We start from the raw sequence: 18,199 nt of genomic DNA on the forward strand, positions 1-18,199 counted from the left end.
GCTGAGTTAATTAACAGCATCTCAGATTGCAGCCCAAATAGACACTTCACAGAGTTCAAGTAACAGACACATCCCAACAGCAACTGTTCAGAGGAGAATGCGTGAATGAAGCCAAAGAAACCACTTCTAAAGGATACCAATAAGAAGAGACTTGCTTGGGCCGAGAAACACAAGCAATGGACATTAGACCGGTAGAAATCTTTCCTTTGTTCTGATGAGGCCAAATTTGTGATTTTTGGTTCCAACCGCCATGTCTTTGTGAGACGCAGAGTAGGTGAACGGATGATCTCCGCATGTGTGGTTCCCACCGTGAAGCATGGTGTGGGGGTGCTTTACTGGTGACACTCAGTGATTTATCTAGAATTCAAGGCACACTTAACCAGCATTCTGCAGCGATACACCATCTCATCTGGTTTGCACTTAATGGGACTATAATTTGTTCTTCAACAGGACAGTGTCCCAACACACCTCCAGGCTGTGCAAGGGCTATTTGACCAAGAAGGAGATTGATGGAGTGCTGCATCAGATGACCTGGCCTCCACAATCACCGGATGTCAATCGAATTGAGATGGCTTGGGATGAGTTGGACCACAGAGTGAAGGAAAAGCAGCCAACAAGTGCTCAGCATATGTAGGAATTCCTTCAAGACTGTTGGAAAAGAATGCCAAGAGTGTGCAAAGCTGTCAAGGCAAAGGGTGACTACTTTGTAGAATCTCAAATATAAAATATATTTTGATTTGTTTAACACTTTTTTTGGTTTCTACATGATTCCATGTGTTATTTCATAGTTTTGATGTCTTCACTATAATTCTACAATGTAGAAAAATTGTAAAAAGAAAAAAACACTTGAATGAGTAGGTGTCCAAACTTCTGACTGATACTGCAAGACAACACTGCCAATTAACTTTCTGGCCTAAACAAAAACATACAGGGTTGGGTCAAATCCAATACAACACTGAAACCCTCCAAGTATTGTAGTGATAGCGTGTTATGGGTATGCTTGTCATCGACATGGACTGGGGAGTTTGTCAGGATCAAAATAAATATGAAAGGAGTAAATGACAGGTATAAAGTTAGCGGAACCCCGCCTCAGTCTTCTGAAAACCTAACTCTGGGATAGTACAAATTTTCAGCAAGACAATTATACGTAAATGCCAAAGACTCACCAGAATGGCTTTCCAAGAGGTGTTGCATGTTCCTGGGTATCTTTTCACAATCCTGACTTAAATCTGCTTAAAAAAATCTGATGTTTCAACATCGCTGTTGTCATGACGTTGCCCTCTGCGTTTTCTATGCACCATCCCCCGACCTCTATACTTCTGACACAAGGCTGTGTGAAGGCGGACGTAAATTCCAAAGGGAATGTCCTGCCTAACAGGCCACAGAAAAGAGACAGAGTGTTTTCATGGAGAGAACAAAGGATTCTTCCACCTCACAGAATTGGAGAACCGAACGACATTTATGTTCTGGAGAAGGTATAAAAGATCGGTGAAGAATCCAGCTACGAACTGGTCCGCTTGGTACAATTTTATGAAACCCATGAGAGATAATGTTGCCATATTACCATAATAATGTTTATATAATAGCCTCAGCTATGGGACTTACATCTAAATGGTTGTATCAAATGTGTTAATAAGGATAAAGCTATTTGGAATATGTTGAGATGCTATGTACTGATGTTAATGTGAGAGAATTGTGTTTCTGTTCAAAAGCTTAACTAAGTCATCGGCACGCCCCCAGGGACACAGGCGTCATGTGATAGGCTTTTCTATGTTCCATATAAAACCCCCACCCAGAATTTCTTTCACCAAACCAGCTTACCTCAGAAGAGAGAGCCAAGGTTTGACCATGCATCCCTCTACTGAAGTTTAACCATACCACGTGGTTAAACTTTTAGACTATCGATACCGACAGAATAATAACAAGTCTTTGATATTAATTAATAGTTTGCAGCTAGAAATTCAGTATCATTGAACGTGAAGACCGACGAAACATCCATTCTATAACGACATGAACGAATGTCGCTTTGAAAGAGCCATTCTAACCGAGAGAGAGAACGCGGACAAAAACTCTCCAACAGGACAAAAACTGTCCAACAAGGATCCCGACGACACACTGAGCGTAAATATATATTGATTGCAATTGTTCCCGAATGAGTGAGCGTTCGTGTGCAAAGGATTAGCATATCAATTGTTAATATTTGTCAACTCTGTAGGGTCTTCTCAGCTGACCCCCCTCCCCCACTACTCTTTTGTTTAACAAGCCGCCATGCCGGTTTAACCCACTAGGGCACATTCCTCCACCATTTCTTTGTAATGATACCAACTGTTTTGTATGCTTTCTGTGAATTACTTAGTTTAGTTAATAAATTATTTTAAGACAATTGATGTACAGATGACTTAGTGAAGACTGGGTTCGTGCAGATAACAACAATTTACAACGTTTGGAATGAGACTGACGAGGTAAAGAATACACCATTTAAACCAGAAGATAATCGGTCAGATACTATAATACAATATAATACATAATGTTATAATATAGGAAAGTTATATTAGGAAAATTATAACTTTGTAATCTGAATATTTTCCTTGGTGCCCTGATCTCCTAGTTAATTACAGTTAAACGATTAATCAGTTAATCACGTAATAATAATTACAGGGAGTTATTTGATAAACATGTCTTCAGTTTAATGGTGCCCAAAGACATGACACTGTCCATCAATAATCCCCATCAAATTTTACTGAGCCTGACCTATCATCTCAAGGAAAATGATTCACAGCTGTAATTGCTGCCAAATGTGCTTCCTCCAAACAGCACATTTTACGGCACCTATACAATGTATTTGACCAAATTATTATAAATAAACTGGGGTGGAGACTTATCCAATTATATTTTAGTTTTAAATTAACTCATGTTTTCTAACTTTCACTTTGAAAATGCAGAGTACGTTGTCTAGATCTATATTACTCAAATATTTTTTTAACCATTTATGTTCCAAAATATGTTGACATGACATGAGCTTATTACTTAGTGAATTTTTGGTCACCGGGCAGTTTTAGGTCAAGTTAGGCCAGGATTGCTTTTTTGTAGAATGACAAATGCCCACTTATTTTGAGTAATTTATGCTAAACTTGCAGAATTGTTCTATTGCCTTGCTTTTGTGATTATTTGGGAGTTTTTCAATGAGGCACATCTACTTCCCCAGAGTCAGATGAACTTGTGATTACAATTTTTATGTCTTCCAGTATGATGTAAATGTAGGTAATTTGCAAGCTAATGCTATCATGCGTTAGCAAAGTGGCTGGAAGTCTATGGGCATCTGCTAGCATGCTAGTTAGCATTGGCTCGCGAAATTCCTTAAACTTCCATCATACTGGAAGACATACAGTGCATTTGGAAAGTATTCAGACCACTTGACTTTTTACACATTTTGTTATGTTATAGCCTTAATCTAAAATTCATAAAATAGTTATTTCCCTCATCAATCTACACACAATACACCAGCAAAATCAGGTTTTTAGAAATTTCAAACACTGAAATGTAACTTTCTAAGTAAGTATTCACTCTATACTCAGTACTTTGTTGAAGCACCTTTGGCAGTGATTACAGCCTAGAGTCGTCTTGGATGATGCTACAAGTTTGGCACACCTGTATTTAGAGAGCTTCTCCCATTCTTCTCTGCAGATCCTCTCAGGTTGGATGGGGAGCGTTGCTGCACAGATATTTTCATGTCTCTCCAGAGATGTTCAAGTCGGGACTCTGGCTGGGCCACTCAAGGACATTGAGACTCATGCATTGTCTTGGCTGTGTGCTTAGGGTCATAGTCCTGTTGAAAGGTGAACCTTTGCACCAGTCTGAGGTCCTGAGCACTCTTGAACTGTTTTTTTTATTATAAATTTGCATCGATAGTTTTTTCTTTGTCATTATGGGGTATTGTGTGTAGATTGGGGGGGGTAAATAATTTAAGTCATTTTAGAATAAGGCTGTAATGTAACAATGTGGAAAAAGTGAAGTGGTCTGAATACTTTCCGAATGCGCTGTCCATAAAAATGGTATTCTGACTCTAGGGAAGTAGATCAAGGGCCTCATTGCCAAAATCCCTAAGTATTCCTTTTAAGGATAAGATTAAATGTCCAGAATGAAAAGATGGTGAACTTGGTTCAATTCAAATATTTTTAAATGTAAAAAATGTCTTGTCTATTTTTCAACAACTACATGTGTGTAGATTTTGTATGTTGCGATGTGTTGTTCTTCTGAAACGCTGCACTTCTACACCGACCTGCTGAACTCTCACAGCTTGTTGCTTTCAACAAATTTCTGTGTATGTACTCATAAACCACCTTTTAGACATGCCACTCATGTATGATTTGATGAGGCAACCTAACCCATGTTTTAGACAGGTTTGTGTATAACTTCAACTCCATCTTCCTCAACCCTATTTCCGACATGCATGTCCTTTTTGATATTCAATATTGTAAATTCAACCTATATAGTAAGCCTGCAATATACCATGATAATTGGACCATTTTGACCCATTCACCTAAGATGTGCAGTAATATTGATACTGTTATCAGCACTAGCATGGCGCAATGTACGTACTTGATCTATGTGTAACTTTATCAAAGCAGTTTGAAGAGCCTGACACAGAATTACACGCTCCCTTGTAACTTGTCACAATTGAAACCAGCTGCATGCTTTGAGAATTCAGCAGTTTTGACCCATTCGCCCAAGATGTTAAATGTGTTGTCATTATAATTGTAATGATATTAGCACAAAATGTTTTCAGGGTAGTTAATTTATTTGGAATTTGATCAACTAAAGCAGTTTTGAGAGCCTGAAATAGAAGTGCACACTTAATTGTGAACTTGTCTTCATTAACTGTCAGAAATCACCTCACTATTATGCCTTTTGGGAATATTGAATATACATTTTGGATTGTACCGCCTTACCTTTAGAGTATGTACCCATGACATGGGGAATCAGCCTAATCAGTGACATCAACAGATTAGAATTTCAGAGCTTACACAAATATTAGCATAGTAGATATTATTGTAGAACTTTACAGTCCAATATCAATGTTCAATACACACAATACGTTGACTGGAAAGGTGATTTCTCACTCAAAGTTCTGCAAGAACAGCTATGATGCTTATATTTCTGTAAACTCTTTGAAATTGTAATTTGTTGATTAGGCTGATTCCCAATTTCATTGGTGCACACTTCATATATAAGGCTGTACATTGCAATGTGAATGTCCAATACACACAATAAACTGACTAGGGAGTGATTTCTCACAATATAAGTCCTGCAATAAGAGACAGCACACTGCAATACATACAGAAAGGGAAACAAATGGCATCGCCATAGCCTCTAGGCCGTGCCGAGTTCAAGGAGATGACCCACTAGACCGTAGCTCACTCGGTCTGACCGCAGCGACCGTGCAAAAAGTAGACCCGGAATGAAGCCTGACTGGTAGTGATTTCAACATGTTTTATATATTGCGGCCTCTGGGTCACACAGAGACACACCGTTTTCGATGGGCTCATCGGGGAGAGGTTGGGGTGGATGAGCCACACAGTTATTCTAGCTGCGCTCGCCAGTTCATGTAGTCTGACACATCCGAGTTTCTCCCTAAGGATGACATGGGTTTACAGGTTAAGCTCTAACTCTGCTTGTGTGCAGGCAATATTCAAAATTCCTTTTGCCATGTGTTCAGGGTCATCTGTCCCTCTACAGATATCAACAGGAAAATATTGAATGGTCCCCTTCATATCCGAAAGGGGATGTATGAACTTTACCATCAAATAGGGCTGAAATCCCAAAATGGGTAGGCTTAAATCATCACAGAAAGAGAAACAAATGGCATCACCATAGTCTCTAGGCTGTGCCGAGTTCAACGAGATGCCCCACTTGATGGTAGCTCGCTCGTTATGACCGCAGCGAGCTTGCAAAAGAGTAGACCTAAATGAAGCCTGACCTAAATTTGAGGTGCTTTTGGGTGACCGCGGCAGAACCGTTGAGGCTAGAAACACAATTCAACCACAGAAACGTTCCTAAGGTCCTCCCGATCTGTGCAAGCTTAACCTTGACCATGTGGAATTAACCCTTAATAGTAAAAACAGGGTGTTTTCTTCTAACAGTTTACATTGACATCTCCCCCATAGGAATACATTGACTGCTACCCTAACTTCAACCTGATGCCTATGTGGGTTATGATTGACATATCAAACTGTCTTCAATGACAATCCATCAGGCCACTATGAGGATTACCTGTGTTTATTTGAAGCTTCCTAGAGCAACCGGAAGTGTTTTAATTGACCCTAAAAGTGGTTTTGATTTCACAACCTAAAGTTTGTAAAATACACTGCATTCAACCCTCTGTAAATCAGTCAGTTCTTAACATAAAGACTTGTAACTCAGGATTCTGTAAAAGCCTGCCCCAATGAGGCAATGGGTTTACTTTCAGCTGCCTGTAACAACCGGAAGGGCCTTTAGTTGGGGTCATAGGGGCTGTTTCGAAGGGTTAAAAAGGTCACACCTATCTAAAAATCCATATGTGTGATCAGGCAACCCTCATGAACCGGTACATATTAGAAAACCAGGTTTTTATCTGTTTTTTTTCTGTTGCCCTATTTGGAAAACTTACAAGTTCCATCTAGGTAGTGCTATGTATCCATGTGTAGTCTGAATTTAATATCTTCCCAGATTATGGTTGGGGGGCATATAAAGAGCCACATAAACTCCACAAAAAAAGAAACGTCCCTTTTTCAGGACCCTGTCTTTCAAAGATAATTCGTAAAAATCAAAATAAATAACATCTTCATTGTAAAGGGTTCTTGGAACGCTCGTCCCGCATGCGGGATCAACATCTAGCGAAAAATCATATCGCCATATTCATAGCCGAACCATAGCAAAATTTAATATTTTTTTCTTCTCAAATATAGGACTATTTTATATCGTTTTATAGATACACCTCTCCTGAATCGAACCACGTTGTCCGATTTCAAAAAGGCTTTACAGCAAAAGCAAAACATTAGATTATGTTAGAGGAGTATATCGTCAAAGTAGCCACATAGCCATTTTCCGACCAACCACATGCATCACAAATAACCAAAAAACAGCTAAATGCAGCACTAACCTTTGACAATCTTCATCAGATGACACTCCTAGGACATCATGTTACACAATACATGCATTCTTTTGTTCGATAAAGTTCACATTTATATATAAAAACAGCATTTTACATCGGCGCGTGACGTTGAGAAACTATTTTCCCTCAAATGCATCCGGTGAATCAGCGCTACAATTTACTAAATTACTATTCGAAAACATTTTTAAAATGTAATATTGTCATTCAAAGAATTATAGATTAACATCTCGTGAAAGCACCCGCATTTCCAGATTTAAAAATAACTTTACTGGGAAATCACACTTTGCAATAAAAGGGGATGCTATACTCCGAAAAATAGGCTAGCGATACAGGTCAGCGCCATCTTGGAACAATCGAATATCAAATCTACTCTTGTATACTATTGTCAATAATCCCTTACCTTTGATTATCTTCATCAGAAGGCACTTCCAGAAATCCCAGGTCCACAACAAATGTAGTTTTGTTCGAAAAAGTTAATAATTTATGTCCCAATAGCTTCTTCTTGTTAGCGCGTTCCGAAGGCTACTCAAAATGTACCGTCATGCGCGGGACTTCTCCTCACGAAAGTGCAAAAAAATTAATATTTAAGTTCGTTCAAACATGTCAAACGTTGTATAACATAAATCTTTAGGGCTTTTTTCAACCAGAGCTTCAACAATATTCAAGGGGGACGGTTGCATTGTCTTTCTAAACGTTTCGAAAGGGGAGGGTAGCCTGGGCGGCCGGGTCATAATGGTAATGGCCCTCCCCCTATGACCACGTTCCACAGACTCTCATTCGGTCAGTTTGTACTGTAGAAGACTCAAACCACTTTGTAAAGACTGGGGACATCTAGTTGAAGCCATAGGAAGTGCTCAATGAATCCTAACTCACGGTGTGATTTATAGGCAAAGTGCTGAAGTTGAGTCCGCAAATCAAATTTCCACATCCTGTTAGGATCTGTCTCGGGGTTTTGACTGCCATATGAGTTCTGTTATACTCACAGGGTGTTTTCTATCCACATCTACTAATTATATGCATATCCTAGCTTCTGAGTTTGAGTAGGAGGCCGTTTAAAATGGGCACGTATTTATTTCAAAAATTGCTATAGCGCCCCCTATCCTTGGCGTGTGTCTAGAGGTTAAACACTGTTTCACATGCTTGTACAATGAACCATAAACAATTAATGAACATGCACCTGTGGAACAGTCGTTAACCTGTTGGGGATAGGGGGCAGTATTTTCACGGCCGGATAAAAAACGTACCCGATTTAAACTGATTACTACTCTTACCCAGAAATGAGAATATGCATATAATAGTAAATTTGGATAGAAAACACTCTAAAGTTTCTAAAACTGTTTGAATGGTGTCTGTGAGTATAACAGAACTCAGGCCATGGCAGGCCAAAACCTGAGAAGATTCCATGCAGGAAGTGCCCTGTCTGACAATTTGTTGTCCTTCTAGGGCATCTCTATCAAAAAAACAGCATCTCTACTGTAACGTGACATTTTCTAAGGCTTCCATTGGCTCTAAGAAGGTGCCAGAAGGTGGAATGAGAGCTCTGCAGTCTCTGGGCGAAAAACAGCAGGAGTGTTTGTGAGTGGTCAGGCAGGGAACACTGACACTGGAGCGCGCATGCACGAGAGGACTCCTTTTTTTTCTTTCTCTCTTTGAACGAATACAACTTCGCCCGGTTGGAATATTATCGCTATTTTATAAGAAAAATTGCATAAAAATTGATTTTAAACAGCGTTTGACATGCTTCTAAGTACGGTAATGGAATATTTTGACATTTTTTGTCACGAAATGTGCCCGCGCATCACCCTTCGGATACTGATCTGAACGCATAAACAAAACGGAGCTATTTCAATATAACTATGGATGCCAAAAAATGCACAGCGCGACAGTGCGCACAGCGCGACCTCGAAAGAGAGGTAAAACAAAAATAAAATCCCAACTATACGTTCACCTCTCACTATCCTAGAACTCCTACTAACATATGAACTGAGGAGGCTCCCGCAAATAAAGTGTTTATTTAGCATCTAATAAACCAAAATAGAATAAGTTGCAACGTAAACATATTGCGCACCTGGGTCAATCCCTGAGATAAGCAAGATAACAGCGCAAGGTTATAATGCTAAGCAATGCCGGTCTAAACATAAACCATCAGCAACCGATATAGACAGCAGGACATTTACATATTGTGGGTTGGGAGATCGGAACAAGGATTTTGCTAAATTCAACGCTCCCCCCCAATCGAAAATAAAGACATACAGTTGAAGTCGGAAGTTTACATGCACCTTAGCCAAATACATTTAATCTCAGTTTTTCACATTTCCTGATATTTAATCCTACTAAAAATTCCCTCTCTTAGGTCAGCTAGGATCACCACTTTATTATAAGAGTGTGAAATGTCAGAATAATAGTAGAGAATTATTTATTTCAGCTTTTATTTCTTTCATCACATTCCCAGTGGGTCAGAAGTTTACATACACACAACTAGCATTTGGTAGCATTGCCTTCAAAATTGTTTAACCTGTTAGGGTATAGGGGGCAGTATTTTCACGGCTGGATAAAAAAATGTACCCGATTTAATCTGGTTACTAATCCTACCCAGTAACTACAATATGCATATACTTATTATATATGGATAGAAAACACCCTAAAGTTTCAAAAACTGTTTGAATGGTGTCTGTGAGTATAACAGAACTCATTTGGCAGGCAAAACCCTGAGACAGATTCTGACAGGAAGTGGATACCTGATGTGTTGAATTGACTTTAAGCCTATACCATTGAAAAACAAAGGGGGTGAGGAATGTTTTGGCACTTCCTATTGCTTCCACAAGATATCCCCAGCCTTTACAAAGTGTTTTGAGTCTTCTACAGTGAGATCTGACTGAAGAAGAGCGTTGGAACGGCGATGGCCCATTAGACACCTGGCGTGCGATTTGATGGTGGGTACTCTCATTCCGAAATGTTTTAAAAGAGAACCCAATGGTCCGCCTTGAATTTTATTCATGTTCTGGTTAAAAAAGGCCCTAATGATTTATGCGATACAACGTTTGACATGTTTGAACGAACGAAAATATATTTTTTCCGTTCTTGAAGTGAAGTGAAGTCCGGCTGGCTTAGATCATGTGCTACAACACGGAGGTTTTTGGACATAAATGATGAGCTTTTTTGAACAAAACTACATTCGTTATGGACCTGGGATTCTTTGGAAGTGACATCTGATGAAGAGAATCAAAGGTAATGGATTATTTATATAGTATTTTCGATTTTAGATCTCTCCAACATGGCGGTTAGTCTGTATCGCAACGCGTATTTTTCTGGCGCAGTGCTCAGATTATTGCAAAGTGTGAATTCCCAGTAAGGTTAATTTTAAATCTGGCAAGTCCATTGCGTTCAAGAGATGTAAATCTATAATTCTTTGAATGACAATATAATATTTTACCAATGTTTTCTAATATTAATTAATTATTTTGTTGTCATGACTTGACTGCCGGTATTGGAGAGAAACAATTTCCTGAACATCAACGCCATAGTAAAACGCTGTTTTTAGATATAAATATGAACTTCATAGAACTAAAAATGCATGCATTGTCAAACATAATGTCCTAGGAGTGTCATCTGATGGAGGTTGTAAAAGGTTAGTGCATAATTTTAGCTGATTTTATGGTTTTGGTGACGCCTGTCTTTGAATCGACAATACACTACACACAGCTATTGTCAATGTACTCTCCTAACATAACCTAACTTTATGCTTTCCCCGTAAAACCTTTTTGAAATCGGTAAACGTGGTTAGATTAAGAAGATGTTTATCTTTCAAAGGCTGTAAGTTAGTTGTATGTTTGAGAAATTTGAATTTTGACATTTATTTGGTTTCAAATATTGCCCGCTCTTGAAATGCACCTGCTGTTGATAGGGTGTGCCACGGGTGGCACGCTAACGTCCCACATAGCCCCAAGAAGTTAACTTGGGTCAAACGTGTCGGGTAGCCTTCCACAAGCTTCCCACAATATGATGGGTGAATTCTGGCACATTCGTCCTGACAGAGCTGGTGTAACTGAGTCAGGTTTGTAGGCCTTCTTGCTCAAACACGCTTTTTCAGTTCTGCCGACAAATGTTCTATTGAGGTCAGGTCTTTGTGATGGCCACTCCAATACCTTGACTTTGTTGTCCTTAAGCCATTTTGCCACAACTTTGGAAGTATGCTTGGGGTCATTGTCCATTTGGAAGACCCATTAGCGACCAAGCTTTAACTTCCTGACAGATGTCTTGAGATGTTGCTTCAATATAGCCACATCATTTTCCTGCCTCATGATGCCAACTATTTTGTGAAGTGCACCAGTCCCTCCTGCAGCAAAGCACCCCACAACATGATGCTGCAAACCCCATGCTTCACGGTTGGGATGGTGTTCTTCGGCTTGCAAGCGTCTCCCTTTTCCCTCCAAACATAACGATGGTCATTATGGCCAAACAATTATATTTTTGTTTCATCAGACTAGAGGGCTTTTTTTATGGCGGTTTCGTAGCAGTGGCTTCTTCCTTGCTGAGCGGCCTTTCAGGTTATGTCAATATAGGACTATTTTTACTGTGGATATAGATACTTTTGTACCCGTTTCCTCCAGCATCTTCACAAGGTCCTTTGCTGTTGCTCTGGGATTGATTTTCACTTCTCGCACCAAAGTACGTTCATCTCTAGGAGACAGAACGAGTCTCCTTCCTGAGCAGTATGATGCCTGCATGGTCCCATGGTGTTTATACTTGTGTACTATTGTTTGTACAGATTAACGTGGTACCTTCAGGCATTTGGAAATTGCTCCCAAGGATGAACCAGACTTGTTGAGGTCTACAATTTTTTTTCTAAGGTCTTAGCTTCTTTCTTTGGATTTTCCCATGATGTCAAGCAAAGAGCCACTGAGTTTGAAGGTAGACCTAGAAATACATCCACAGGTACACCTCCAATTGACTCAAATTATGTCAATTAGCCTATCAGAAGCTTCTAAAGCCATGACATTTTCTTGAATTTTCAAAGCTGTTTAAAGGCACAGTCAACTTAGTGTATGTAAACTTCTGACCCACTGGAATTCTGATACAGTGAATTATAAGTTAAATAATCTGCCTGTAAACAATTGTTGGAAAAAATTACTTGTGTCATGCACAAAGTAAATGTCCTAACCGACTTGCCAAAACTATATAGTTTGTTAACAAGAAATATGTGGAGTGGTTCAACAACAAGTTTTAATGAATCACAACTAAGCGTATGTAAACTTCCGACTTGTGTGTATGTATCTTTTTATTTTACCAGGTAAATTGACTGAGAACACATTCTCATTTACAGCAATGACCTGGGGAATAGATAAGGGGAGAGGAGGGGGGATGAATGTACCAATTGGAGGCTGGGGATGATTGGGTGGCCATGATGGTATGAGGGCCAGATTGGGAATTTAGCCAGGACACCGGGGTTAACACCCTACTCTCACGATAAGTGCCATGGGATCGTCATTGACCATTTTTTCTTAACTGCTACAATTGATTGGTGGCGTAGTCAACTATAATAGAGTTGGCTCATAGTTCAATGGTTGGGAGTTCTAATCCCACATGGGGCAGTATCTTTTTTATTTACAATATTCATCCTGTTCCCACACACTTCTAATTCTGAAATGTGAAATCATACCTGTGAGCGCGGTCACCCTGCTAGCAGTTGTAGGTTTTTATACAGTACCCAAGACCAATCTGTGAGTTAATTTGACCATTGGAAAAAGAGCTACTGCGTAAATTCTGCAATGCAGGTTTGATTGAATTACCCCCACCCACAACTTTCACCTAAATGCATTATTTACATTTTTAATTGAAGGGGTTGGGCAAAGGCTGAAATTGGCAATGAGAGTTACCCTTTAATGAGAAAGAGTCCTTTCATGACATTAATTATTCAAAGCTGTTGACTCGCAAGGGGATGTTATGAAATCATTAAGCTGCAGATGGTATTAATAAGCTCGTTCAACATTGCAGCTGACTTTGAAGGCTTTGATGCTATCCTACATGGCCATAATCTGGTTCAGACTTCAAATATTCATGACCAAGACCAATTCAAATCAATAAAGTCTGACATTGCCAGGTCACATGACAGGCAAGAGGTATTTCCTGGGTGGATTTGAGCAAACATTACACTGATAGCATTCTGGACATTGTATGGTATCCCATAGGAAGCAACCTTTTATGGTGCATCTAGTCACCTTTAGGAACCGACACAAAAGAACCCTGCTTGAAGTACCCCAGTACTGGCTAGGGAGACCAGCTCAGAATTTCCAGTACAAAAGACAAGAGCAATTTTCATCACCTTTGCAAGTCTGATTTTCCACATCTATTGCCTTGGAGTGTCTGGGAATGGTGCAGTATATAGCGTGTTTAGAATACTCCCGAGAGGCGCACCGGTCTAAGGCAATGCATCTCGGTGCAAGAGGCGTCACTACAGTGCCTAATTCGAATCCAGGCTGTATCACAACTGGCCGTGATTGGGAGTCCCATAGGGTGGCGCACAATTAGCCCAGCGTCATCCGGGTTTGGCTGGGGTAGGCCGTCATGGTAAATAAGAATTTGTTCTTAACTGACTTGCCTAATTAAATAAAGGTTAAATTAAAACTACTGCATTGTTAGCTCTACTTTTGTAAAAGGAGCCAACAGGGACTATTTTGGAAACTCCTCAGCTTCACTTGGATGGATTTGTCCTTGATGTCGCCCTACACCTCTACATGTAAACTTGGAGACAAATCTACAATTCAAGTAGAGGATACACAGGGCTGGCAATCAGCCGTTTACAAAGATGTGCAACTAAATTAAAATACATGCTAATGAGTGTTATTTTATTTCCTAAACTGAATGAATACTGAATTGGGCCCCAACCCTGTTCAGTGGAGTAGAGGTCTTACCTTCCGCTCTGACAGGAGTTTCCTGTAGCCGCTGGCCCCCAGGGTGAGCAGGGTGATGAGCACATCCAGGAAGGGGGAGGCTGATGCTGACCTGGAGACAGAGGGCAGTCACCATCATACTAAAAGGGCGCAAACACTTTCTAACCTGAACCCTTACTAGGACTGTATCAATTTCAGTACCAATATTGATTCCTCTCAATTATTTGTTTCCTTAAATGGTTCCAATTCATAATGAATTGATAATTATTATGGCTTTGAACGCTTAAAATCTAGCCCAGTGGTCTCCAACTCCAATCCTAGAGAACTTTATTACAGGTAAAAGGAAAGGAATGCACTCAAATCTATATTCTCAAGTAAAAACAGAGAAAGGACGCTTGAAGTCAACAGTCAATCACATAACAAGGAAAAAAAGAGGACCAGCACTCACTTGAAATAGTTGCAAATTTACATTTGTTTATTTTATTCTCATCTTTTAGGCAACATATCCTACTACAACACATACTAGCCACATGCAGGTCTTTATTGTAGCCTAGCACTAACATACCTGATTTCATGACATGTTGATTATTTGAAACTGGCGTTAGTGCTGGGCTGAAATATAATCCAGCACACCAAGTAGCTTCCCCAGGATGGGCATTAGATTGAGACCCTGAGCTACCAAAATGAACAAACTTCCAATATTTCAGAGGGGAAATGGAATGTGTCACCAGCATAAGACAGACAGAGACAATACAGACACACAGGAATACAACAGAGCACAGAGACACTGAGGGCTGGTGGAACAATTACACTAGATGAGCCCTATGATAACAGTAAACTAGTAGCTAATCCAGATAATAGCAACTTTACACAAAAAGGTTACAGGCTTGGTTCAAACACATATGGCCCTTAGTGATATGAAACAGCACTAACCTGGATACATTCAGCTGATCTCCTGAATAAAAGACTCATTGAAACCAGCAATTATGGCACCACCTACTGGAACCATGAAGTTTTTGTCCAGGCTTTGTACAAATGCATCGATTCTTCCAACACGAGCCCCCTAAAGAGATTATGAAAATAACCTAACTTTGCAATGCCTATGGAAAGGAAAAATATGATTTTGTAGGATTTATGAAAGAGGAGTTGGAGCAGTAGTACCTGCTGAATAAGGTGCATACACTTGGATGACTGCACTCCATAAGCATTGTTGACAACATGGGGGATGTCATATTTGGCACACATGGTGGCTAGCTTCTCCAATCTGCCAGAACAGAGGAAAGTCATTATCAAATAATGCCCTGGTAATCTTCACCCAACATACACTGTAAAAATGTGGAAGTATGATTCTGTCAGTAATGTCATGAAGTAGACTATATAATAAAACAGTATGCAGATTATACAAATAACATTTGTTTCCAGTGATACCAGTTATAATATGATAATTGGACATGGATATTTTCTTTGTTACAGCTCTATTTAACCATGATTGGATGGCTTAAGGACTAGGTATACCTGTCGGGGACACGTGGGGCAAAGCAAGAAGTAGTGGAGTGGACACAAAGGATGTTCTCTGCTCCCAGCTCTTGCATCTTACGGTCCACCACCTCCAGATCTGTTCTCAGCTCATCGCCCTCCAAAATGTTCTCAACCACCACTGGTTCAAACCCTGTTCATGGTTACAACGAGCAAGAGTGGCCAATGTTGGGGTTGGACAAGAGTTGCCTTGCAGGGGAGCTACAGTGGGGTAGCGCAAAAACGTTAGGTTTTTAGCTGCTAAAGTGGACGCGTAACGTTTTCCGGCATGAGCAGAGCGCAAGATACTTAAGATACTTATTAAGTGCAAGATACTTATTAAGTGTTTTCATGTGTGAGCCATGCGCCGAATTCTTGAAAATAGTAACAGAGAGAAATGTTGCACTAAGCAGGGATGAATGAACGGGAGCGTGTCACACTTTGCAAAAGTTAGGCCCGACGAGTCAAGTATAGCATGCATGTTAGACAGCTCTTAGAAAAGTTAAGTAATTTTCAAAACTAGCTGAACTGATAGGTGCATCTAGAGCAGGAATGGGGAGTACAAGAACCTGTAGGGCATAACATACTTTTATAATGTTACAGAGAGTGGTATTGAACATGGTCATACTAGTACTTAACCTGCAGTGATCATGGCTTTGAAGCAGGACTTCTGGTCAATGCGGGGCCAGATGATGTAGCGCCACTTTGGTCTCTTGTGGCGAAGTGTTAGGAAGCACAGTGTCAGGCTCATCCCGGTTGCCATTGGAACTACAAAACAACTGGCCACACTTTGCACACCTGTAAACATACACAATAACAAACAAGCTAGGAACAAAAGTGTGCACATAGCGTAGCTCTACTACAGAACTGGAGGTATCCATCACTGTCATACATTTATCAGTAGGCTAAATGCAATCTTAGTTACACACCTGAGAGTTTTAACATGTCCAGCACAACTGAATTAGTCAGCTTGCTCAGCAGACTGGAACCTGCAGCCTTGGGTTGAATTGCAGCGATGTCACCAGATCGTCCTATTCCATGTATTAACCTGTATAAAGCAACACACACAGATCTCATGATCATGACTCCACTCCACTTGGAATTTAACAAAGCAATAGAAAATTCCTTTACTTTGAAAAGCAACAGTTAATAAGAACCTGTAATGTCTTCGGGCCACCAAACTAGAGGCCACTCTGCCCTCCCTCTCACCAACAACACAGTTTCCCAAGAAGTTGTTGCTCTCCATCACAGCCAGTTAATTCAGGAAGAGTTCTGTTGTGCTCTCGTTCCATCCCTCCTCAGGACATTTGCCCTTTAAGGTAGAGTAAGGATAGGCACTACAATAGCCAGTAGGTTCAGTCACAACTTCTGAATTATGTAGACTAAATAGAACTGTAAAAAAATTTATTTGTAGTATCAATCTAAGTTATGGTTGATGTGCGCTCCATCTCCAATCATATCCTATATCATGTGGTGTAATAATTAGTCCAAAAGCATTGCAAACAGTTGCGTTTTGCAACGAAAACGAGACACATTCAGGTAGGTTCCTCCCCGTTTCGTTTGCTGCCGTTTGGTTCTGTTTGGTTCCTAGTGAAAACACCCCTGATGTAGTTACCTGGCAAATGTGCAACTGATCTGTAAATTTTATCGAAATAAATAGAATTCTAAGGAATGTTATTCGGATATTAAAGTTACCTGGTCCAAAAGCTTTCTAATCAGCTGCTCATGACTGCGATGTGCCTGTGACCCCTGGCGAATGTTGGATGCCGACACAATCTTCTCACTTATGGAAAAGTTTTCACTATTCATCTCAACATTTGCTGTTAACCTGTTGGGGCTAAGGGGCAGTATTTGCACGGCCGGATAAAAAACATACCTGATTTAAACTGGTTACTACTCTTGCCCAGAAATGAGTATATGCATATAATTAGTATTTGGATAGAAAACACTCTAAAGTTTCTAAAACCGTTTGAATGGTGTCTGTGAGTATAACAGAACTCATATGGCAGGCCAAAACCTGAGAAGATTCCATACAGGAAGTGCCCTGTCTGACAATTTGTTGTCCTTCTGTTGCATCTCGATCGAAAATACAGCATCTCTGCTGTAACGTGACATTTTCTAAGGCTTCCATTGGCTCTCAGAAGGCACCAGAAAGTGTAATGGGGTATCTGCTGTCTCTGGGCGAAGAACAGCAGGAGAATTTGTGAGTGGTCAGCCTGGGGACAGTGACACTGGAGATGCGCGTTCATGAGAATTCTCATTTTTTTCTTTCAGCCTTTGAATGAATACAACGTCGCCCGGTTGGAATATTATCGCTATTTTACGAGAATAATAGCATAAAAAATTATTTTAAACAGCGTTTGACATGCTTCGAAGTACGGTAATGGAATATTTTGGAATTTTTTTGTCACGAAATGCGCTCGCGCGTCACCCATCGGATAGTGACCTGAACGCACGAACAAAACAGAGCTATTTGAACATAACTATGGATTATTTTGAACCAAAACAACATTTGTTATTGAAGTAGAAGTCCTGGGAGTGCATTCTGACAAAGAACAGCAAAGGTAATCGCAAGCGTCCCACCTAGCCCAGGGAAGTTAAACAGATAAGAGTAGATTAGCATATGCAATTATAGCCATACTAG

At 40.1% G+C, this 18,199-nt stretch overlaps 1 pseudogene; it reads right to left on the reverse strand.

The window, feature by feature from the left end:
- Nucleotides 1-12,979: 12,979 nt before the first annotated feature.
- Nucleotides 12,980-17,364, reverse strand: LOC115193480 (O-phosphoseryl-tRNA(Sec) selenium transferase-like; annotated as a pseudogene).
- Nucleotides 17,365-18,199: the final 835 nt, after the last annotated feature.

This window comes from Salmo trutta, chromosome 5 (genome assembly GCF_901001165.1).
Source record: "Salmo trutta chromosome 5, fSalTru1.1, whole genome shotgun sequence".
Lineage (NCBI taxonomy): Eukaryota > Metazoa > Chordata > Actinopteri > Salmoniformes > Salmonidae > Salmo > Salmo trutta.